Below are 26,044 nucleotides of genomic sequence, written 5' to 3'. Positions count from 1 at the left end.
CTTTGGAGAGGATGGCCGTGGCCCTGGAAGCTCAGGATGCTCTTATGCACTCTGGGCAATAGGCCACGGAATGTTTTACTGCTGTCATGTCTGGCGGGTTTGACATTGGCTGCTCTCATGCAGTCTCAGCTGGATGCCACATGAGACCTCAGTTTTGCCTTCGCAGCTGAGTCCACCAAGGGCCATGTGGGACTTTCCGGTGAGGCGCCACAACACCGACCTGTGCTCCCTCAGATTGGTGCCGGTGGTAATGTGCCGCCCCCGGGGAGTGTTGTAGGCTTCTCGGACCAGGATGAAGATGATGTGCTGTCTAAAGATCACACCATTCCTGGCCCCAGACCTGTCACTCTGCCATTGCCACCAAGCATGGAGTCGCCTGAGCCAAGGCCAACTGAACCCTCCGAGGAGGGTACTGACCTGTCGACAGCCGGCCCTTCCAGAGCCAGAGCTGGTCGAGGGCATCCTAGAAGGACATCTGTAGCTTTTACACAGGAAATACAGCAGCCTTCCCAGACTCATGAGGCCACCACAGGGGAGACACTGCAGAATAATAGTAGAATAGGTTTGCATAAGAGGGGTTATAACGAGATGCACAAAGGTGAGAAATGATTATGTGTATGTTTTTTGCACCTTTCTTTATTCTGCAATTATTCTTTATTTTGTGTTCCCGTATCTGGGCAGGTGTATCAGTTGACTGTGAGCAATGATGACTGAAAGGACTCATTGGGATGGCCATGGAAATGCATAGATGAAGGGTCATGTGGGCATTAACTCATCGAAAATGAGCAGCTATGAAACGGGTCTGCACTTCCCTTGCAGGGTTGGGATGGCAACGAAGCCCCCTGGATTGCTGATGACACACATCCTGGTCCTCCTCCTCCTCCTCCTCCTCCTGCAGCTCCTCCTCCTCCTGTGCCTCCTCCGGAGGTGCTACGGCTGGATCGATCTCCAGTGGCTGGCCCCTCATGATTGCCAGGTTGTAAAGCATGCAGCAGATGACTACAAAAAGGGAGACCCACTCAGACGAGTACTGCAACACTCCACCAGAGTGGTCCAGGCAACGGAATCTCTGCTTAAGGCTCCCAATGCACTGCTCAAGTATGTACGTGGTGGCTGAATGAGAGTCGTTGTAGGCATGTTGCACAGCAGTCCTGGGGTTGTGAAGTGGAGTCAGGAGCCAAGTGCACAGTGAATATCCCTTGTCACCAAGCAGCCAACCTCAATCTTGATTTGGGCCCGAGAACATGACGGGCACACTGCTCTGGCACAGGATGACGGCATTGTGGCTGCTGCCAGGATACTGGGCATCAACTGTCATGATCCTGCGCTGGTGGTCGCACACTAGCTGCACATTGAGGGATTGGAATCCCTTTCGATTCATGGACTTCTCCGCATGGGTTTGTGGCGCTCTCAGTGCAACTTGTGTGCAGTTGATGGAACCATGAACCATGGGGAACCCTGCAATCCGCACAAACCCAGTCTGTCACTCCATCTGTTTCTCCCTGCTCATCGAGAAAGAAATGTATTCGAGCCTTCTCTTGTAGAGAACATGGGCTAGAACCTCCACTTTTGTGGTTATCGCTCCGATATTTCCAGCGTGGCCAGTAAAAAAAGGTTTTCACATCGTTGGCTTCTCGCCCATTCTCAAACCACTTAGTCTCCACTTTTGAAAATAGGCATTACTGCGAGCGATATAAAATGGGCGGTAGCATTACATTTTTCTGACCTTCTGCCGTAAAGTATGGCCGTCCTTAGCAACGGCATGGCAACGCACGATTCCTGCAATTTGGGATGTCAAGGGTCACCATGACATGTGCAGAAGAGGAGACAGAGAGAGAGGGAGCTCAGAGGGTCTGAAGGCGTAGCTGGGTGTGGTGTGGCTGCTTTGGGAGGAAGGAGGGAGATTTTAGAGCTTCACAGCAAGTAGGCAAACAAAAGGTAGGTGTTACCAGCCACATATTTGACCGAATTTGGCCTATAACAGAGAGAGAGGAGGAGGCATCACAGCACACTGTGGAAACTGACGCTGGAGAGAGCAGTGAGCTGAGAGAGGAGCACATTGGAGGGCGCAAAAGAGCCAGGAGGCTCTCGGACGAGGCAAATGCCTCCCTCCTGCAGGAGGTCAAGTTATGCTGGGGTGATTTGACACAGGAGGGTGTGAGAAGCACACCCCAAAGACGTACCATAAGATATGGACCGAGATAGCAGAGGTGGTCTCGTCGGCGACCAACGAGGTGCGTGAGGGCAACCAATGCCGCAAATGATGGAACGACCTTGTGGGAATCGCAAGAGTAAGTATTACATTGATTTACATGTACTTATGTATTTATATAACTTGATTTGTAACAGTCATGAGTGACTATCAGCAGATGTGAGGCCTTGCACTTATACCAGGAATGTTTTACTCAAAGCCAGAGGTCACGGTGTAGGTCTTTAGGTAAAGAATGATAATTATCATAATAATCATGATTATATCGGTCGGTTATATCAGTCTCTGTGACAGTATCAGTCTCTGTGACAGTACCTAGCAATGATATCACGCAATGATCTCATGCTATGTCGTTCTGTCACCTTTTACAGAAGAAGCTATCGACGATGAGGTCCGTGCAGAGGCGAGCGGGTGGAAGCCACCTGTCCCCAGCGACATCACAGACATGGAGGAGCGTATGCTCGCACTCATGGGGAAGCACCCCCGGACAGCCACGGACACATCTGCAGACCCTGAAGTGAGTAAAGCTTACACCATTGCATGATGTAAAGTCTATAGATGCCACACCCACTCATATCCGAACAATCATATATGATAGATGATTTCTAAAAGCTTCGTAGAAATAATGCTGGCCTAATGAAAATCATTGCAATGCACAATGTGTTGATGGTCATGAAATGTGATGTCTGTGATGATTTTGATAGGGGGTGCTTTTGTCGTGTATATGTTGTGTGTAGCGCTGGACTCACCTTATCACCCTAGCACCTGCTTCACCTATAATAACCTCATGTATTTTTCAGCTCAGCCAGTAGCACGGCCCCAGGCAAGACCACAGAGGCCAGAAGCTGGGGGCGTGGGGCAGGAGTCGGCAGACGATCCTACTACATCTGGTGCTGAGGAGCTCCGATTGTCACCCGTCAATCCGCTAGGTCTGTTCTCCACAGATGAGAGCGCGAACTTCGAAGAATCTGCATTGCTACGCTCCAGAAGCCATTTCACTCCAAGGCCATCTAGTGGTCCTCCGGTCATTCCCGCCTCCAATCTGGAGGTGTCGGCTGCAAGCACCTCGCCACAGGGCACCCCATTTGTCCCCAGGATGGCACCGATCCTGTGAAGGCCTCGTGGACGCGGCAGGTCTGTTCCATGAGCGCGACATGAGAGATGGCACAGTTGTCCAGGAGGACATTGGTGACCAGCTCATCGAGGCATTGGCGGGCATATCCCGACAGCTGGCCACCATGACCGAGTACATTCCATGCATGGTGGAGACTCTGGATGTGATAGCCAGGAACACTGCTGCCACAGGCCTCCCAGTGGTCCCCGAGCGTGGCACTCCACCGCTAGGTTCCGCGCCACCTCTGCGAAAGACAGATGAGCGCAAAGACCAAGATCCTGCTTCTGCATCAGAGAATGTTGCCAACTCAGTATCCCCCACTCCCGTACCCGTGCAATCAACGCATATGCCTTTATCCCCCCCCAATGAGGCACTGCCTGAGGAGCTCCTCAGACAGGCACCGTAGAGCGAGGAGAGGAAGGGGTAGAGGTAGGCAGAATAAGGGGAGGGGGAAAGGAAAGTGAAGTTCATGTCCGCATGTGATGGTTGTGTTATATCTCCATCTGGGTGTATGCAATTTGTTGCAATGTATGGGGGCTGGGGACCACGCATGTGCTTTACCTTTGTATTCTGTGTTGCTGGACATGTTGAACATGTGATTTATGTCAATGGTAGAAAAAGTGGGGTGTGGGCGGGGGTTGGGAGTTATTGGCAGTGATACTTAATGATTTCAGACCAATGTTGGTGTTACATTTTTGTTATCGAACATAACCTTGTTGCGCATTGTCTCAGATAGCTGGACCATTACACACATAGAAATATAGAAACATAGAAAATAGTGCAGGAGTAGGCAATTCGGCCCTTCGAGCCTGCACCACCATTCAATAAGATCATGGCTGATCATTCACCTCAGTACCCCTTTCCTGCTTTTTCTCCATACCCTTGATCCCTTTAGCCATAAGGGCCATATCCAATTTCCTCTTGAATATACCAAACAAACTGGCATCAACAACTCTCTGCGGTAGAGAATTCTACAGGTTAACAACTCTCTGAGTGAAGAGGTTCCTTCTTATCTCGGTCCTAAATAGCTTACCCCTTATCCTTAGACTGTGACCCTTGGTTCTGGACTTCCCCAACATCGGGAACATTCTTCCTGCATCTAACCTGTCCAGGCACATCAGAATTTTATATGTTAATATGAGATCCGCTCTCATCCTTCTAAACACCAGTGAATACAGGCCCAGTCGATCCAGTCTCTCCTCATATGTCAGTTCTGCCATCCCGGGAATCAGTCTGGTGAACCTTTGGTGCACTCCCTCAATAGCAAGAACGTCCTTCCTCAAATTAGGAGAACAAAACTGAATATTCCAGGTGAGGCCTCACCAAGGCCCTGTACAACTGCAGTAAAGCCTCCCTGCTCCTATACTCAAATCCCCTAGCAATGAAGGCCAACATGCCATTTGCCTTCTTCACCACTTGCTGTACCTGCATGCCAACTTTCAATGACTGATGTATCATGACACCCAGGTCTCGTTGCACCTCCCCTTTTCCAAATCTGCTGCCATTCAGATACTCTGCCTTTATGTTTTTGCCCCCAAAGTGGATAACCTCACATTTATCCACATTATACTGCATCTGCCTTGCCCACTCACCTAACCAGACCAAGTCACCCTGCAGCCTCTTAGCATTCTCCTCACAGCAGCTCACACCGCCACCCAGCTTAGTGTCATCTTCAAACTTGGAGATATTACACTCAGTTCCTTCATCTAAATCATTGATGTATATTGAGCCCTGCAGCACCCCAGTAGTCATTGCCTGCCATTCTGAAAAGGACCCGTTTATCCCGACGCTCTGCTTCCTGTCTGTCAATCAGTTCTCTATCCACGTCAATACATTACCCCCAATATCCTGTGCTTTAATTTTGCACAACAATCTCTTGTGTGGGACCTTGTCAAAAGCTTTTTGAAAGTCGAAATACACTACATCCACAGATTCGCCCTTGTCCACTCTACTAGTTACATCCCAAAAAAATTCTAGAAGATTTGTCAAGCTTGATTTCACTTTCATAAATCTATGCTGACTTGGACCGATCCTGTCACTGCTTTCCAAATGCGTTGCTATTTCATCTTTTAATAATTGATTCCAACATTTTCCCCGCTACCAATGTCAGGCTAACTGGTCTATAACTCCCCGTTTTCTCTCTCCCTCCTTTTTTAAAAAGTGGTGTTGCATTAGCTACCCTCCAGTCCATAGGAACTGATCCAGAGTCGATAGACTGTTGGAAAATGATCACCAATGCATCCACTATTTCTAGGGCCACTTCCTTAAGTACTCCCTTGTGAGCCACGGTTGAGCCATCTTCCACGTTTTATTTTTACTCCAGGCAGGGATGTACAATTGTTGAAGTTCATCCATGTGATATTTAAATGTTTGCCTTTGCCTATCCACCGTCAACCCGTTAAGTATCATTCGCCAGTCTATTCTAGCCAATTCACGTCTCATACCATTGAAGTTACTGTTCCTTAATCTCAGGATCTAGTCTCTGAATTAACTGTGTCACTCTCCATCTGAATAAAGAATTCAACCATGTTATGGTCACTCTTCCCCAAGGGGCCTCGCGCAACAAGATTCCTAATTAGTCCTTTCTCATTACACATCACCCAGTCTAGGATGTCCAGCCACCTAGTTGGTTCCTCGACATATTGGTCTAGAAAACCATCCCGAATACACTCAAGGAAATCCTCCTCCACTGTATTGCTACCAGTTTGGTTAGCCCAAACTATATGTAGATTAAAGTCGCCCATGATAACTGCAGTACCTTTATTGCACACATCCCTAATTTCTTGTTTGATGCTATCCTCAACCTCACTACTACTGTTCGGTGGTCTGTACACAACTCCCACTAGCGTTTTCTGCCCTTTGGTATTCCGCAGCTCTACCCATACCGATTCCACATCATCCAAGCTAATGTCCTTCCTTACTATTTTGTTAATTTCCTCTTTAACCAGCAATGCTACCCCACCTCCTTTTCCTTTCTGTCTATCCTTCCTGAATGTTGAATACACCTGGATGTTGAGTTCCCAGCCTTGGTCACCCTGGAGCCATGTCTCCGTAATCCCAATTGTATCAGATTCGTTAATAGTTGCGTGCGCAGTTAATTCGTCCACCTTATTACGAATGCTCCTCGCATTGAGGCACAGAGCCGTCAGGCTTGTCTTTTTAACACACTTTGTCCCTTTAGAATTTTACTGTAATGTGGCCTGTTGTTTATCTGTAAAGCATGCACTCCCATGTTCCGCCACCAGGGAGTGCATCCCCTGAAGTCCCAAGCATCCCAGCATCCCTTGGGAGCACTGTATACAAGCTGGCCCCTAAGGCCTGTTGCTCACTCGGAAGTCACTGTTACTTTAACCTCCCTGTGTGCAGTCTCATCTGTGTTTGGAACACAACAACTGGCGACGAGTATACAAATCCAACACAAAGATGCAGCAAACTGTGGGCATCCTGGAGAAGTTCTCGGAGGGTGAGGACTGGGAAGCCTATGTTGAACAGCTAGATCAGTACTTTGTAGCCAACGAGCTGGACGGAGAAGGAAGCGCTGCAAAAAGGAGAGTGGTCCTCCTCACGGTCTGCGGGGCAACAACCTACAACCTCATGAAGAATCTTCTGGCTCTGGTGAAACCCACAGACTGGTTCGGGAGCATCTTAACCCGAGGGAGAGCGTGCTGATGGCGAGGTATCGGTTCTACACGTGCCAGCGATCTGAAGGTCAGGAAGTGGCAAGCTATTTCGCCGAGCTAACATGACTTGCAGGACAATGTGAGTTTGATGGCTACCTGGAGCAAATGTTCAGAGACTTTTTTGTACTGGGCATTGGCCACGAGATCATCCTACGAAAACATTTGACTGTAGAGACACCGACTCTCAGAAAGGCCATTGCGATAACACAGGTGTTTATGTCCACCAGTGATAACACCAAACAAATCTCTCAGCACACAAGTGCTAGCAATGTTCATAAATTAACTGGAACTGTGTTTACGAGCAGAAATGTACAGGGCAGAAACCACGAGTCTGCAACTGCAAAGACCTCAGGTAACCCAGATGACTAAGAGTCCCCAACAAAGGATGAATGCAAGGCAATTCGCACCTTGTTAGCGTTGTGGAGGATTCCATTCAGCCTATTCATGCCGCTTCAAAGGGTATATTTGCAAGAGCTGTGGAACAATGGGGCACCTCCAATGAGCTTGCAGACGAGCTGCAAGCTCTGCAAAACCTGCTAACCACCATGTGGCAGAGGAAGATCGGTCCATGGTGGATCAAAGCAATTTTGAGCCTCAGAGAGAGGAGGCAGATGCTGAAGTACACGGGGTGCACAAATTTTCGACAAAATGTCCACCTATAATGCTAAACATAAAATTGAATGGCTTACCCGTAGCCATGGAACTGGACATTGGCGCTAGCCAATCCAGTATGAGTAAAAAGATGTTTGAGAGACTGTGGTGCGACAAGGCACTCAGACCAGCCCTGAGCTCCATCCACACGAAACTGAGAATGCATGCCAAAGAGCTTATCACTGTCCTGGGCAGGGCCAAGGTCACCTACGAGGGCATGGTGCATGAACTGCCACTCTGGATTGTCCCGGGCGATGGCCCCACACTGCTTGGAAGGAGCTGGCTGGGCAAAATCCGCTGGAACTGGGATGACATCCGAGTGCTATCACATGTCGATGAGGCCTCATGTACCCAGGTTCTGAACATGTTTCCTTCCCTTTTTGAGCCAGGCATTGGAAACTTTTCCGGGGCGAAACTGCGGATCCACTTGGGTCTGAGAGGCATGACCCATTCACCACAAGGCGCGAGTGGTACCTCACATGCTGAGGGAGAGAGTGGAAATCGAGCTGGACAGGCTGCAATGCGAGGGTATCATCTCCCCAGTGGAATTCAGTGAGTGGGCCAACCAGATTTTTCCAGTACTCAAAGGTGATGGCACGGTTAGGGTTTGCGGCGATTATAAAGTAATTATTAATTGTTTCTCGCTACAGGACCAATACCCACTACCGAAGGCAGACGACCTATTTGCGACGCTGGCAGGAGGCAAGAAGTTCACCAAGCTCGACCTGACTTTGGCCTACATGACGCAGGAGCTGGAGGAGTCTTCGAAGGGCCTCACCTGCATCAACACGCACAAGGGACTGTTCATCTACAACAGATGCCCGTTTGGAATTCGGTCGGCTGCAGCGATCTTCCAGAGAATCATGGAGAGCCTACTCAAGTCGGGACCACGCACGGTGGTTTTTCAGGACAACATATTGGTCATGGGTTGGAACACCACCGAGCACCTACAAAACCTGGAGGAGGTCCTCCAGCAATTGGATCGCGTAGGGCTGTGGCTGAAGAGGTCGAAATGCGTCTTCATGGCAACAGAAGTGGAGTTTTTGGGAGAAGGATCACGGCGGACGGCATTCGGCCCATATACGCCAAGACAGAGGCTATCAGGAACGCGCCCAGGCCGCAGAATGTCACGGAGCTGCGGTTGTTCCTGGGACTCCTCAACTATTTTGGTATCTTCCTACCGGGGTTAAGCACCCTCTTAGAGCCCCTACATGTGTTATTGCGTAAAGGTGAGAACTGGATATGGGGAAAAAAACAAGTAATTGCTTTTGAGAAAGCCAGAAACATTTTATGCTCCAACAAGCTGCTTGTATTGTATAACCCATGTAAAAGGCTTGTGCTAGCATGTGATGCATCGTCGTACGGAGTCGGGTGTGTATTACAACAAGTTGCGGGGAAGTTGTAACCTGTCGGTTATGCCTCCAGGAGCTTGTCTAAGGCCGAGAGGGCCTACAGCATGATCGAGAAAGAGCCATTAGCGTGTGTGTTCGGGGTAAAGAAAATGCATCAGGACCTGTTTGGCCTCAAATTTGAGCTGGAAACTGATCACAAGCCCCTCATATCCCTGTTCGCTGAAAACAAGGGGATAAATACTAATGCCTCAGCCCCCATACAAATGTGGGCACTCGCGCTATCAGCGTATAACTGTACCATCCGCCATAGGCCAGGCACCGAGAACTGTGCGGATGCTCTCAGTCGGCTACCATTGCCCACCACGGGGGTGGGTATGGCACAGCCTGCAAACTTGTTGATGGTGGCGCAGCCCGCAGACTTGTTGATGGTCATGGAAGCATTGGAAAATAATAAATCACCTGTCACGGCCACCAGATTATGACTTGGACCAGCCAAGATCCTCTACTGTCCCTAGTAAAAAACTGTGTACAGCATGGGAGCTGAGCCTGCATCCCCGCTGAAATGCAAGTGCTAATTAAGCCGTTCCAGCAGCGAAAGGACGAGCTGTCCATTCAGGCAGACTGCCTGTTGTGGGGTAACTGCGTAGTGCTACCCAAAAAGCGCAGGGAGATGTTCATCTCGGATCTCCACAGCACACACCCGGGCATAGTAATGATGAAAATGATAGCCAGATCCCACGTGTGGTGGCCCGGTATCGACTCTGACTTAGAGTCCTGTGTACAGCAATGCAGCGTGTGTGCTCAGTTGAGCAACGTGCCCAGAGAGGCACCACTAAGTTTGTAGTCCTGGCCCTCCAGACCATGGTCAAGGATCCATCTCGACTATGTGGGCCCGTTTCTCGGTAAAATATTCCTGGTGGTGGTGGATGCTTTTTCAAAATGGATTGAATGTGGACTAATGTCGGGAAGCACCACCACCGCCACCATTGAAATCCTGAGGACCATGTTTGCCACCCACGGCCTGCCTGACATACTGGTCAGTGACAACGGGCCATGTTTCACCAGTGCCAAATTTAAAGAATTCATGACCCGCAATGGGATCAAACATGTCACCTCGGCCCTGTTTGAACCAGCCTCCAATGGGCAGGCAGAGCGGGCAGTACAAACAATCAAACAGAGCCTTAAGTGAGTCTCAGAAGACTCACTCCAAACCCGCCTGTCCCGAGTACTGCTCAGCTACCGCACGAGACCCCACTTGCTCACAGGGGTGCCCCCAGCTGAGCTACTCATGAAAAGCACATTTTAAACCAAACTCTCGCTGGTTCACCCCAACCTGCATGATTAGGTAGAGAGCAGGCGGCAGCAACAAAATGTAAACAATGGTTGCGCCACTGTGTCACGGGAAATTGATCTAAATGACCCTGTGTATGTGCTAAACTATGGACATGGTCCCAAATGGATCGTGGGCACCGGGATAGCTGAAGAAGACAATAGGGTGTTTGTAGTCAAACTAGACAATGGACAAATTTGCAGAAAGCACCTGGACCAAACGAGGCTGCGGTTCACAGACTGCCCTGAACAACCCACAGCAGACACCACCTTTTTCGAGCCCACAACACACACCCAAAGGATCAACGACACCACCCCAGGAAATCAAACCCATCACAACCAACAGCCCAGCAAGGCCAGGCTCACCCAGCAGCCCTGCAGGGCCAACAACATGCCAGCCCAGTGAGGGCACAGCCAACACATCAGAACAGACATTTTTACCAAGGCGGTCCACCAGGGAAAGAAAGGCTCCCGACCACCTCACCTTGTTTTCACTTTGACTTTGAGGGGGAGTCATTTTGTGTATCTGTAAAGCATGCACTCCCATGTTCCGCCACTAGGGAGCTCATCCCCTGAAGTCCCAAGGGATCCCAGCATTCCTTGGGAGCACTGTACATAAGCCGGCCCCTAAGGCCTGTTCCTCACTCTGGAGTGTCTTAATAAAGACTGAGGTCACTGTTACTTTGACCTTCCTGTGTGCAGTCTGTGTTCGGAACACAACATGGCCCTTTTTGATTTTTGCCTTGGGTTTCTCTGCCCTCCACTTTCACTTTTCTTCTTTCTATCTTTTGTTTCTGCCCCCATTTTACTTCCCTCTGTCTCCCTGCATAGGTTCCTATCCTCCTGCCATATTAGTTTAACCCCTCCCCAAAAGCATGAGCAAACACTCCCCCTAGGACATTGGTTCCGGTCCTGCCCAGGTGCAGACCGTCCGGTTTGTACTGATTCCACCTCCCCCAAAGCTGGCTCCAATGTCCCAGGAATTTGAATCCCTCTCTCCTGCACCACTCCTAAAACCACGTATTCATCTTAGCTATCCTGCTATTTCTGCTCTGAATAGCATGTGGCACTGTTAGCAATCCTGAGATTACTACCTTTGATGTCCTGCACTTTAATTTAACTCCTTGTTTCCTAAATTTAGCTTGTAGGACCTCATCCAGTTTTTTACCTATATCGTTGGTACCTATATACACCACGTCAACTGGCTGATCACCCTCCCCCTCCAAAATGTCCTGCAGCTGCTCCGAGACATCCTTGACCCTTGCACCAGGGAGGCAACATACTAACCTGTAGTCTCGATTGCGGCCGCAGAAACGTCTATCTATTCCCCTTACAATAGAATCCCCTACCACTATAACTCTCCCACTCATTTTCCTGCCCTCCTGTGCAGCAGAGTCACCCATGGTGCCATGAACTTGGTTACTGCTGCCCTCCCCTGATGAATCAACCCCCCAACAGTACCCAAAACGGTGTATCTGTTTTGGAGGGGGATGACCGCAGCGGACCTCTGCACTACCTTCCTTCCACGGCTCTTCCTGCAAGTCACCCATTCCCTCTCTGCCTGAGTAACCTTTGCCTGCGGTGTGACCAACTCACTAAAAGTGCTATTCATGACATCCTCTGCATCGCGGATGCATCAGAGTGAATCCATGCTCCATGCTTCATGCTCCATGCTCCATGCCGCAATGCAGTCTATCAGGAGCTTCAGCTGGTCACATTTGCCGCACATGTAATTGTCAGGGACGCTGTGCTCCACAGGCAGGACTTAACCCTTAAATTACTATAATTTACTTCATTTGGCAACAATGACAAAGGTTTCCTAATGATGAGAAAAAGAAAAAAAATAAAGAAAAAAGAAAAATTACTCACCAATCAGCCAGCCAATCACTTACCCTCTTGGCTGTGACATCACACCTCGATTACTTTTTACTTCTTTGTTTACTACCCACCTCTGCTGCAGCTTAACATGAAAGGGTTAAATACAACTTAACATCAATCAACATTAACTTTAACTGGCACCAAGGTGATGGGCACCATTGATGTCTGAGCTGCACATACACAGTGGTGTGTCAGCGTTATCGCTCACATCAGCGCTCTTTCACGCAAATCTTTCAGATATCAGCTCCTCACATAAGAGTGGGATTTAACAAATGCCAGCCACATTGCTGGCATTCGTTCCGGTTAGTTCCACTTTTTGTTGGCGGTTTTTTGGGCGAGCGATATTGTGGGCGATATGTGTGTGAGGTGGTGAAATTGACGCTGAGCGATTTCATGGCCGCTTGTTTGGGTAAATATACTCTTTACAACAAAAAACAGTGGGCGGGCATTAATATTGAATCTCGGCGTTAATTCCACACAGAAAGTAAGGCTGAGCGATATTATGGGCGTTGATTTCGCCCATTCTGCTGAATCTGCCCCAAAAAAGTGGGCGGGCAGTAATATTTTCTCCCGGCATTAACACATGGGGAAAGTAACGCTCGGCGATAAATTTCCTAAAAATGCCCGTCAGTTTCCATTTTGTGCCAAAATTGGCGATATATGGGCGTTATACATCATTTCAGTGGTAAAATGGGCGTTAATGGATGTTGAGCATTCAAAAAAAGTGGAGGTTCTAGCCCCAACTCTCACTTGACAGACGGAGAGATGGGCGGAGAATTGAGAAATGTTAGTGATGTCGCAGTTGCAGATTGGAAAGAGCCAGTTGCATAAAAGTTTAGTGAAATACTCACTTTGGTTGCCACACTCAGAGCTGTACTCAGCCTTGTCTGAGGCTGCAGATCTGGCCGCATGAGATTGCACAGCACCCTCAGGATGTCCTTCCTGAATCAGAGCCTGCAGAGTCATTGGTCATCTGTCAGCTCCATTAATGAAAACTGATGCCTGTAGACCTTGCACGATATGGCCTTCTTCCCTTAACTCTCTGCTGGGCTCCTCCAGTGGCAGCTGACTGATTGCCTTCTCCCTCTTCCTCTTCATGCTCCTCAGCCTCTTCAGGCTGCTGCTGGCAAGCTTCTGCCTCATCGCCCACTATCTGGTGCAGGGTGTCAACGTAGCTGACCCTCCTCCTCACGCCAGCTCCTTCCTGGCCAACTTCTCTGCCTTGAGGTCTGTCGCTATTTCCAGGCTCTTCTCTATGTTGGGCAGCCATGTCTGCTGCCTCCCTTGCCCACTGCCTCTGGAGCAGTTGCTGACGGTGCCGTCTTTTCTTGCATGCCTCCCTGGCACGCACAATGTGCACAAGGCATTCCCCTGCCAGCATTGAGCCCATTGCCTCTGCAGGCTCAACCTTCACTATGAGGCCTCTGTGGAGTACAGATTGAAGCCCTCAGGCCACTGGTATTCAATGCCGCTCTCAAAATGACGAGTGAGAACATTTTCACAAGTCCTATAAAGTTTTCAAAAGTCCAAAAAAAAGTTTTGGCAGGTCCGTAAAGGTTTTGACCAAAAATATTGCGATTCACGCAACAATCCTCTCACCTCTCACTGCTCCGACACAAAAAACTGTTGGGGGCACCGTCAGGCAGCAGGTCGATTTTTTTATAATGAATATAGATTTTGGGGCGGAGAGGCAGCGGTGCACGTTCTGATGACACCTTTAAGGCCGCGTCCACAAGACCGTGGCGGATGTGGGGGGAGCGGGGCGGAAGTGAACCTTGGCCGCCGCTTTTGAGCGATAAGAGGCCTTTTCAGGCGGCTGAATTTCGGCCCCTCTTAGTCTTAAAACCTCTTAATGAAATCAAATACCTCTGTCAACGTGACTTCAAAGTGCTCCAAGAAACTCCGTGTACTCAGAAACTGAATTGCAAATTAATATTATATTCTCCATTGAATATTTTCAGAAAATATTAAATTATTACACCCATTTTATCCTTGATAATTTTACTTCTACTTATATCCTTCAGAGTTCTACTTCTCTCTCTCTCCAATATTTGTGCCACTTTTTGGGTTCCGATTATGATCTTCACTGTGCCTCTTATCACGTTTAACTGGTTTTAACAGAAAAGGATATTCTTCAGCCCATAGTGCCTGTGCTAGCTCTTTGAAAGAGCTACCCACTTATTAGCACTGCACTGCTCTTTTCTTGTATTTGGTACAATTTTTCTTTTCCAAATATTTATCTACTTGCCTTTTAAAAGCTAACAAGAAAATTGTTTTTGTCACTGTTTCCGATAGGGCATTCCTCTGCATAATAAAAAACATTTTTTTGGTGTTAATTTTAATTTTTTAGGGTGTTAAGATGTATTACCAGAACAATTAAATGCAAAATAGGAAACCCTGTGGGCTAAATTGGAAAGTCCCCGTAAACGGACGCGGGGCTTGTGATGTGCGATTCTCCGCGCCTGTTCAATGTGATGCAGGCAGCACACCAACTTCATGCTGCTTGTTCATTACTATGATTGTAGCGTGCAGCCAGTGCTAACCATGCTGGTTAGGCCTCAGCAGGGGGCCTAAAATCGTTAGAGGTTAGCACAAGTTAAAGCTAGCCTGCACTACTGAAAACCAGACTGCACCTCTTAAAGGGGAGGTGCATTATGGCTGACACGGAAAAAGACTGAAATGGCAAAACATGGGAGAGAGCGTGCTCCATGGTTCTCAGACACTAAACTGGAGGCCTTGGTGGAGGAGGTGGAAAGGAGGAGAGAAGTGTTGGATCCACAGTAGGCTTGGTGGCCCACCAGATAAATGTTCAGAAGGCAGTGGGACCAGATAGCTGTGATGGTCAATCCCAGGAGTCAAGCCCCAAGGACGTAGATGCAGTGACGCATAAAGTTCAATGATCTCACATGAGTGGTTGTCAGTGAATTACCTTCAAATGCCATATCCCACCAACTGCACCACTAGCCTCAGATACTGCCAACAAAAACATCTCTATCAATCAGTGCTCATACCTAACATTCATAACTACACCTTGCCCTCACACACTTAGCACTGCTGCAAGCCTAACACCCACATCTCACACATTGCCAGCTATTCAACCACATTACCCAAACAGATTGCATGACACTCACTGACACACATCCCTCTTGCAGGACAAGGTAGCGCACAACCAGAGGCAACAGGAGCTAACCAGCGGGGATCAATTGTGCCTGTATGTCCTTACCCCCATGAAAAAGATGGTGGTCGCCATCATTGGAGTGGCTATTGCAGAGGCCGTGGTCCAGTAGCACCATCGAAGGTGACGGCATCCTCATACCTCATCCTCCTTCTCACATCCCACGTCCCCCCTTTTCCCACAACCTCTTCTGATTTACAAGCTACAAATGGTGTAAGCATGCACCTCTTGCTTCCCCCGCTCCCCTCAACACAACCTTACCCTTGGGCCTTTCTCCTTTCAGATACCCAAAAATTGCCGCTTTGCCAGGCAGTGATGGAAGAGCGACAGGGGGAAGAGGAAAAATACACTGATGATGAAGAAACACCATCACTCGATTTCACACTTGCAGCCACTAGTTCAGATACTGATATTGCGCATAATTTAGAGGATAGCATAGAGGCAGGATCTGCACATGGTAGACACCGAGCACGAGTGGCCAAGCAGACATTGTGCTGGTCAGTGACAGAAGGAAGGTAAGGTGTGGGACTGTTGGTGAATGGGAAATTGGGGTTGTGTTTACTGGTATCACAGTCGCATGAGTTGTTCACGGACAGCTTGGCCAGAAAGAGGCTGTCTAGGTTGCCTCCTCCTTTCCTCCTCCTTCTGAACCTGCTCCTCCTTCTCCTGCTCCTCAGCTGCTCACCGTATAGCTGGTGGCAAGGGCTGTGCTTTCATGGTGGCCACTTTGTGGAGCATGCAGCAGAACACGATGAATAATGACATCTGCTCTGCTGACTACTGCAGGGCTCCTCCAGAGCGGTCCAGGTAGTGGAAGTGTTGTTTCAGCATGCCAATGGTCTGCTGTATTACATTTTGTGTGGCAGCATAGCTTTTATTGTATGAATACTGCGCACATGTGCGTGAGTAGCATGCTGGAGCCATGAGCCATGTTGTCAGTGGATAGCCCTTGTCGCCCAGTAGTCACCCTTTGGATGGCTCAAATGCAGATGGCACAGCGAACTGTCACAGAATAAAGGCACCAAAACTCTTGTCAGGGTGCAGGGCATTGGCCTACATGATTCGCTGCCTGTGGTTGCATACCAGCTGGATGTTGAAGGAGTGGAATCGCTTTCAGTTGCGGTAAATCCCAGACTTGACTTGCGGTGCCTGAAAAGCAACGTGTGTGCAGTCGAGTACATATAGGACATTGAACAATGGTGTCCCACAACATACTGCCCTGGCACCCATGTTATTCAACGTTTACACCAGTGACCTGCCCGAAACACGACCTGTCTCGATCATGCATAACATGAATCTGTCCATCACCGAGGAGACCCTGACCAGTGATTTACAGAGGATGGAGGCCTACTTCCACTGATGGCGACTTCGGCCAAACCCGCAAAAGACCGTCACCTCGACATTCCACCTCAACACCCATCAAGCAAACCGAGCTTTGAAAATCTCCTTTTGCGGCGGAGAGGCAAACCATGCCAAAAAATCCCCCTATGTAGGATCACACACTGTCGTATAGAAAGCATCTCCGGAACCTCGGAAAGAAATGAAAGAGTAGGGTCAACTTGATCCAGAAACTTGCTGGATCCACATATGGCAGACGCTCAAACCCTCCATATGGCAGCACTCACCCTGATGTACTCTACACGAAGTACTGCTCTCCGACATGGCTATCAAGTCTGCATTTCAATCTGTTGATGTCCAGCTGAACTCTATTATGAGAATTATCACTGGCACGCTTTATTGACACCAACACCTTGGCTGCCCGTTATTGCAAACATTGCACCACCTCACCGACACCACGAATATGCAGTCTTCAGAGAATACAACTGCTACACCAGCAAAGACATGCCGATCCAGTCCAACATGAACAACCTATCACCAAACCGTCTCAAATCTAGGAGGCCATTTTGGACCGTTGCCGAAGCCATTCAGCAATTTCCTGTCAACCTTGATGACCGATGACGAAATGCTTGGAAGAACTGTGACTTATGGAATGGATTCCTTATAGAGAACCCCACAGTATAACCTGAAGGATAAAACCTTCCTCGGCAACAGTGGACAACCATCAATCACGGTAGATGTTGCCACCTTCTCCATGGATGGAAGATTAAAGCATCCCCATCATGCGACTGTGGAGCTCCGAATCAGACCCGGGAGCACATCATAGAGTTCCATGCTGTTACACTTGAAGCTTTGGCCTGGATATCTGACTTAGGCATTGACATTTGATTTTTATTTGCTACTACCATATGAAAGAAGAAGCATAGGGAAGCCTGCAATCCTCACGAAGCCGTGTGCTCGTACCACTGGCTGCTCTCTGGCAAGAGACAATGAAATGTAGTTAGCTCTATTGGAATACAGAACCTCAGTGACCCCCCCTTATGCAACAGTAGGTGGCAAACAGCAAGATGTTGCAAATATCTCCAGCTCTAGCCTAGAAGGAGCCTGATGCATAACGGTTGATGACCACAGTCACTGGCAATGCTGTCCTCGCTCTGCTCTGTGGTCGCAGTTGTGGCCGCAGCAGGTGGCAGATTACAATGAGGATATCCTTACTGAAGCACAGATGTCTCGCACACTGTTCCTCACTGAGGTTCATGTAGGAGAATTGCTCCTTGAACACCCTGAGCAGTTATAGCCTCCTGCTGAGAGCCCTTCTCCTATTCCTCCTCCTCCCCCTTCTAGCACTGCTCTGTGTTGCCTCTGATCATTTTTCCAATCATGCTGTATTCCAAGGAGAATGTCTACTACTGCACCAATGTCTGGAAACAAGTGGTTTGTGCCGAAGCCTTGAAGTCAGGACAACGTTCATCAGCACCTGCCATACCATACCCTGTAGACTTTAGCAAATTTAAAGAACTCTAGTAGGCACCATATTGTAGCAACAGCCAATAGAAACCACCAAACATTTCTACAATCACAGTAACAGCCAGTAGAAATCAATAAGCAACTAATCTGAAAGTAGTTGATGATCCCTTCAAATAGTGCTGGTGGAGGGTCCTTCCTGCTGCTGAACACGTGTTTAACAGTGCGAACTTAAGAGCTGGCATTAGCTGGAGTGCAGAGCTCCAAAATGGCAGCGCTCATGAAATCAGTGTAGTACGCTGATTGATGTCATGATCTTCCTACTCTGCATAGCAGATGATCACTGCGCGCGTACTAATGCTCTCGCCAATATGGTGTCCCACAGATCTCCCACCAGAAATGTGAGTTCGCACGCAGACGCCATTTTGGGCCTGTAAGGGTACTCGTGGTGGGGCGCTACAGATCCAAATTTTGCACCCTCTATCTTTTCTTTGTATAAAGCCACATCTAGACACTCTGTTCAGTTTTGGTCCCCTTCATATAGTGGGGGATATAAAGGCCCTGAAAACGGTTGAGAGGAGGGCCATTTGATCGATAATTTAAGGACTCATAGTTACCAGAACAGGCTTAGAGAGCACATTACTTTGGAGAAATGTAGGCTTTGAGGAAATATAATTAAGGTCTTTAACGTACTGGAAAGCTTAGCTGTGTTTCAAGTGGATAAACTTTTCGAACTAGATCGGTTCAGGAAGATCAGAGGACATAAGTACAAGTTACAAAAGTTACAAGTTACTAGAAGTAGGTTAGATGCTAGGAGGTTCTTCTTTTCACAGAGTAGTCGACCTCTGAAATAAGTAGGCAACATGTGCAGTGAGTATGGATTTGCTGCTTTGGTTGTGTCACCCACTCATCATTGGCTTCTGGAGCTTGCTTGGTTGGCTTCAGGAGCGGGAGAAAAATTTTCAGAGTTTTTTTCCTAAAAAAAATTCTGGTACTTTGCTTCTATCAGGAGAATATGGGGGAGAAATTGATTAATGCCCTGTTTGGAGGCGGTAACTTTTGAGAGGCGGGGAACTTAGCGCAATGCCATAACACCGCCACTAAACTCCTGCCCAATATGATGGGAGTTGTTATCAGCACCACGCCCAGTCGCTAACACATTTTTGCCCTGTTAGCACCCTCCATCAAATGCGCTGAATTTCTAGGCCTTTGTGCCTGTGTGGGGAGGGAGAGGAGGGACGTGGTGTGTGGAAGTTATACAATTCTGGGACGGGATAAGCTTGTTGGGTCAGCCAGACTTTTCCTGTCCTTTTTTTGTATTTTATATTTTATGGTCTCTATTTACTGACTCACCAATGACTTCTTTGCTTTTAATCTCCCTTCCTTTTCTCCTATAGGCTTTCTGTAATTTTGTTTCTCTGTTTCATTCCCATTTGATTTTGCTAATTCATCCATTGTAGAGATTGCATCCTTGAAAATCTGTTGGCCTTTACAGCACACTCACAGCATAAATCCACTGGGAGTGCAGCTGAAGGCCTGGGAATTAGACCAGGACCTGGATATGCCAGGCCAATCGTAATGGCCACAGCGATAGAGGAAATGGGGCGGTAAGATATTCCCCACCAAATTCACTACCATCCCATATCTGCTGAGCAAGTGGTCTCAAAATCTCCCCCATTGGGTCAAAAAGCAATCTTGTACTGCATTCAATTAGTTCTGATTCTGTTGCCTTATTTTCATTCAGGGATTTATGATTTATATATTAGGTTGATTGAAGTTACCCATTATTACAGCATTATTATCTTAAGTTACTGTTCTTATCTCATCAGATAATATATTGTCATTATCCTTGTCCTGCCCAGGGGTTTTATAACAGGCCTCTATTGTTAACTGTGTCCCCTGCCTGCTTGCTAACTCAAGCCAGATTATTTTGATTTGTGTCTTCCTCTGGGACATCAATTCACCTTCCTTAATTTTCAAATTCTGCTGAACATATGATGCTACCCTTCCTCCTCTCCTGTCTTTTTTTTTTAATCCCTCTGGAACTTCCTATACCCCTGCATATTGAATTAATTCCCCTTTTCTTGACTAAGCCATGCTTCGAAAACAGCATCATTTTTCTTGCTCAGACATCTTCTCCTGAATAGTTTCAACATTCAGATATAGGTATTTAATTACAGTTTTTATTATTTTTCTAAGACTGTTTAAGGATTGTTTTCTTACCTGTATGGGCCCTAGACTGTGGAATTTCCTCGCTCAACCTCTCCACCTCTTTACCTCTCTCTCCTCCTTTAAGACACTCCTTTAAACCTACCGAACATCGCCTTATATGACCGATATCAAATTTTGTTTGATAACGTTTCTGTGAAGTACTTGGAACTTTTTACTCTGTTAAAAACATTATAAAAATGCAATTTGTTGTTGTTGTTAGATTTACTTTCTGCTTTATGTTCTTCTCACCCTCCTCTTGCCCAGTCTCCAAAGAGTGCTTATCTATGTTTAAAACCTTAGCCTTCATCTTACATATGAGGTTTAAACAAGCTTCAATTTCTACCTCTGAATCTGCCTGTTCGATAAACAGCCCATTTATGCCATCCAGCCTGCTTTACCCCAGAACCGGTCACAGTTATTTATAAATCTAAATTTGTTTCATTTGCTCCAATTCTATGTGTGAACTCCTTGCAAATAGATCGAGCACAGAGCTTTACAGTCTCTCTGTTTTTCATGCTTAAATCTCTTTTAAGTACCTCTGACTGCCTTCCCTTTGTTGCTAATTCCTTCATGAGCCACCTGCTTGAACTAACTATCCACTAATGCATCTACCCTCTCCTCCATATCCACAATCTTAAAACAGTTAGCTATTTGACCAGAAAAAGAGCTCCCTACCAATCACACCATTGAATTTCCTATTACTACAATTTTTGAAAAGTATTATGGGGCTAGACTTTCCACTATGATCGCTTGGGCGATATTTCCAGACTCAGCGTTTTTTTATTTTTCAGGATTGCTGGAATATCGGCCATTTTAAAAACTGCTAGTTTCGCCTTTTTCATTTGGCCGATAGCCTTAGCGATGTGAAATGGATCTTAGCGATGTATTGAGTCGTGCAAGGCTGACATACATAGCGACGGCTGTTCTGCATATGCGTGCTTTTTTTTCAGCGAATAACTTTTCCTGCGACTCAGGCGTTTAGGGTTCATCTGCGCATGCTCAGAAGTCTGGAAGAGAGGGAGAGAGAGAAGGAGAGAGAATGAAGCTGAAAATAAATCTGTGGAGGGTGAAAAATGTCAAACTAATCGAGCGATAGTAGCATGCAGCAGGAGCTGTCAGGGAGAAGGAGGGCGAAAGCCTTCTCTGATGAGGCCAATGAGGCTCTGGTTAATGAGGTCGAAAATTGGTGGGGTCAATTAACCCAGGGTAGGCATGGGAAACCTACCCCCCCTGCATATATCAAAAAATATGGGACGATATCGCCGCCATGGTCTTATTGGTGGCCCACGGTAGGTGTGAGGCAGACCAGTGCCACAAGCGGTGGAACAGTCTGGTTGCATCGGCAAGAGCAAGTATTAAATTATTACATTTTAAATTGTAATAATGCACTGACTCATTAATTAGAGTGTAAATCTGCCAGATTGTAATTAAGCTGGGTAATCTTGGGTAGCTTCCCTGCTAAGATTTGGACTGGGGTCGGAACCTGCGCCCTTTGGGCCCAAGTTTCGAGCCGCGCCTAGAACGGCGCAGTCGCGACCTGGATGCCCGTTTTTCGCGAGACAAAGTGCGCCTAAAAAAACCCTCCAGATTCTTCACCTCCCTGCAGGTCCTCTGGCCCTCGGCGCAGCGCAGCAGGACCTGTAGGGGGCGGAGCCAGGTCACTGCGCTGAAAACAGTGCCGGGACCTCTGCACATGTGCGCTACAGTGGGCACGCAAGTGCAGTAGCTCCAGGCGCCCGAAACTGTGTGGGAGGGGCCCGAAGCACGCAGCCCCTAGCCCTGGCCGAATGGCCTCACTGGGGCTGTGTGCATAAGGCTCCTCCCACGGCTAGCTCCTGCTTCCTCCCGACCCGACTCGACTCCCACTTCCCGCCTCCGGACCGGACCCGACACCCGCTCCCCCCCCCCCCGCCCCCGGACCGGACCCGACCTGACCTCCCTCCCCCTGACCTGACCTCCCTTTCCCTCCCTCCCTCCCCCCGACCCGAACCGAACCGACCTCCCTCCCACCACCCACCCGACCCGACCCAACGCCACCTACCTGTAAATCTGGTGCGGGGATGGGCCCTGCCCGAAGTCTCGGGCCCGGCCCGTTCAGCCTCCCTCCCCCTTCTCCTTCCCCCCCACCCCAATCTCCTTCCCCCCCCAATCTCCTTCCCCCCAATCTCCTTCCCCCCCACAAATCTCCTTCTTCTCCCCCCATCTCCTTTCCCCCCCATCTCCTTTCCCCCCCATCTCCTTTCTCCCCCTTCTCCCCTTTATCCCCTTCTCCCCCCTCCCTCCCTCCCTCCCCCTTCTCCCCATCCCTCCCGCTTCTCCCCCATCCCTCCCCCTTCTCCCCCATCCCTCCCCCTTCTCCCCCTGCTCCCCCCCTCCCCCTTCTCCCCATCCCTCCCCTTCCCTCCCTCTGCTCCCCCCCTCTCTCCCTCTACCCCCCTCCTCCCCCTCCCCTCGCTGTCAGAAACACAGACACTGACAGACAGAGAATGAGAGACACACAGACAGACAGACAGAGAGATAGAGACACTGACAGAGACACAGTGAGGGGGGCATCCCAGCACGCTGTTGGAGGGCTCCCGGTGCTGCAGTCGGTAAGTAGAAAATGTTTTATTTATTGATTTTTAAAAAAAAATTCTTATTAATTTTTTTTTATTGATTTATTGGTTGATTTATTGATGTATTTATCATTTATTATTGATGATGGCTCTTTATTTGTAAAACTGAAGTGTTTAATGTTTGTAAACTTCCCTTTAAACACCGCCCCCCCCCATTCCCTACGCCTGATTTGTAACCTACGCCTGATTTTCTAAAGTGTAAACAAGGTTTTTCCGAGCGTACAAAAATCTTCACTTACTCCATTCTAAGTTAGTTTGGAGTAAGTTTTCACCGATGAAACTTTGAAAACAGGCGTAAGTGGCCGGACACGCCCCCTTTTGAAAAAAAAATTCTGTTCCAAAGTGAAACTGTTCTAACTGACTAGAACTGGAGCAAACTAAATGACGAGAATTCCGATTTCTAAGATACTCCGTTCTACACCAGTTGCTCCTAAAAATCAGGAGCAAATCATGTGGAAACTTGGGGCCTATAAGTCTAATTTTCCTGAGATGCCTTACATCTAATCAACAGTATTAATTATTATTTAAAGGAATGATTAGAAACAGATAGGCCTCAAACATTCGGCATTTCTACCACTTTAATTTAGAAGGAGAATTCTTGTGTGCTGTGAGCAAGTCTTTAACTTGGGCACCGTATCCTTTTTGGTTACGTTGGTGGATGGGGCATGACTGAGCATTGAGGGGTCCGGTCAGCTTTACCCAGACTGTGTGAGTCTCTCCAGCTGCTGTCACTCACACAGTGACCCAGCCAGGACTAGGGGAGAGCTGCCCTGGCTCACTGTTTGTCCTGGGACACTTTGGGACATTAGCTCCGGCCACACGGAAGTCTCCGAGCACAGCTCATGGACCCATGGACATGGTGCCCCCTCCCATTATAGTCTTGTCATTGCCGAGCTCACCAGTGGTCCGGATTCCACCCCCCCCCCACTCCCCCCCTCCGCCCAGGGAACCTTCATCGATTCAAATAAACCGCCTACCTCCCCTCAGACACTGAATGGCATGGCCCGTGGATGGGTCATTTCCTGGAGATTGTACGCAAGATGTTTAGTGTCAAGCATTAGTTCATAAACACGATCTTATTAAATATTTTCTCTGAACATAGATGTTATAACAAACTGTGGAAATAAACTGTATTAGCATATAATGTTAACGTTAATGATGAATAGCATGTGGGGTGACTAATTGTGGATTACAATATCTGTTGTGTTTCTGTAGTATTATCTAGTCGATTAGCTTATGCCATGCTCTTGTCACGTTTGCAGAGGAAGATATCTAAGAATCATGCCGAGCAGAGGCGGACGTGAGGAGGGCCTGCTGTGCTGCACCCTCTGATGGACCTGGAAGAACGTGCTGCAGCATTAGTGGGCACCCATAATCGTTCTGTCACCCGTGGTGGTGCACAGCCCGTTGTTGTGCCACGTGAGTAATGTGTAAAGCAGTGGTAAACCAGTGGTAATTTAAAGTAATTTAATGGCATTTCAATATAATATATGAATGATGTAATGTTATGCATGCAGTTTCTGTACTCTTCTGTACTCTCATGTTAATCATATGTAACGTCTCTTGTTCACATTTATTGCAGTGGTGTTGCTCCTTGAACATATGCCAATGCAGCGCAAGCATTCTCATGTCTCCCCTTCTCTTCTAATAACCTCAACTATGTTTTCCAGCTCCCCAGCCTCCCCAGGCGCAAAGGGAGGCCCCTATACCTGTACTGCTGAAAGTTGTCATCACCATGGGTGACGAACACCAAAGTGAGGAGGAGGAGCAGGAGGAGGACAAATCCGAGCCTGATTTTTCATCTGTGCTACCTACGGCCTCGCCATCCTCAATGGATGAAGTAGCGGGGGCCAAGTGGCTTGCAGCAGGCCACTCCAAATCGTCCGACCCCGGCGAGGTAGGCACGCACTGCGACGGATAGATGTCAATGAGGACATGATGTCACTGTCGAGAGCGAGCGCGACATGGGTTGAGAGCTCCTCCAGGCACTTGGTGGGTTGACCAGCAACATTGCCACACTGTCTGCCAGAATAATGGAGGACATGGAGCAGATAGTTGCGGCAATGGGGCGAACGACCGACCCTGTTGATGCCTTGTGGCATGCGATAGTTTTGGGATATGACACTGCACCCCAAGGTGTCATACCACCAACAACCACAATGGGTACAAGACAGGAGGAAGAACTTCCTGCTGACTCGGAAGACATTTGTTCGCAAACGTCTTCACTTCCATCCACCGAGGTCATTCTCCCACCTCCCCCCTCCCACCCCCACAGCAGCAGCCCTTGAGATGCAAGACGTCTTGGTCCCGTTACTTGGGGAGTACGTGGGAAATGGAGGGTTACAACAAGGGGGGGATCAAGTTACAGGAGGGAAGCATGACCGCAGGTAGGGAGGGGGAGCCATATATTATTGTTATTAAAAAAAATTGTTGAATGTTGATTGTTGGGGATGGTGGTTGTTATAATGTTCTGTTAAAAAATGCATTCACTGTCGGGTGTTGGGGAGGCAGTGGGGTGTTATATACGTTGTTAAAAAAAATTGTAACTGCCTGTTAAATTATTAAAAATGTTTATTTAAGTTTACAATTGTGTGAAGTGTCTTCTAATAATGTAAGGTAAAACATCAATACAATAGTTGGAAACAATGGCCAGGCCAGGCAAGGATGGAACGTAACGCAACTGTAACTGTCACCAACGTAACTTCACCGAAAGCGTTCATTTATGAGCTGCTGACGCAAGAGTTTTGCAGTTGCGAAACTACCACGGGGCTTTTCCAGTGGTGTGGGGGATGTGGGGGCATGGGTTCATCGTCAGGCTGATTCTTCTCCCCGAGGTCCTCGTCCTCCTCCATGTCCTCCTCCCCTCTCTCCTGGTGAGCCAGTCCCATCAGGTAATTGTTGTCCTCTCCTGATAGCTAGATTATGCAGCATGCAGCACACCATAGTGAACTCAGCGACCTGCTCAGGGTGGTATGGTAGGTTGCCTCTTGAGTGGTCCAGGCATCTGAAGCGCTGCTTCAGCACTCCA

The 26,044-nt window shown here is 48.2% G+C and overlaps 1 long non-coding RNA gene across 1 annotated transcript in view; it reads left to right on the top strand.

The window, feature by feature from the left end:
- Positions 1 to 25,315, top strand: part of LOC139234649 (uncharacterized) — a 219,463-nt gene extending 194,148 nt beyond the window's left edge. The window contains exons 2-3 of the long non-coding RNA XR_011588321.1: positions 24,279 to 24,435; positions 24,687 to 25,315. This is a non-coding gene — a long non-coding RNA (uncharacterized lncRNA). The remainder of the gene's footprint in view (positions 1 to 24,278; positions 24,436 to 24,686) is intronic.
- The last annotated feature ends 729 nt before the right edge of the window (positions 25,316 to 26,044 follow it).

This window comes from Pristiophorus japonicus, chromosome 2 (assembly GCF_044704955.1).
Source record: "Pristiophorus japonicus isolate sPriJap1 chromosome 2, sPriJap1.hap1, whole genome shotgun sequence".
NCBI classification, from domain to species: Eukaryota; Metazoa; Chordata; class Chondrichthyes; family Pristiophoridae; genus Pristiophorus; species Pristiophorus japonicus.
This window is presented reverse-complemented; position numbering and strand designations above follow the sequence as displayed.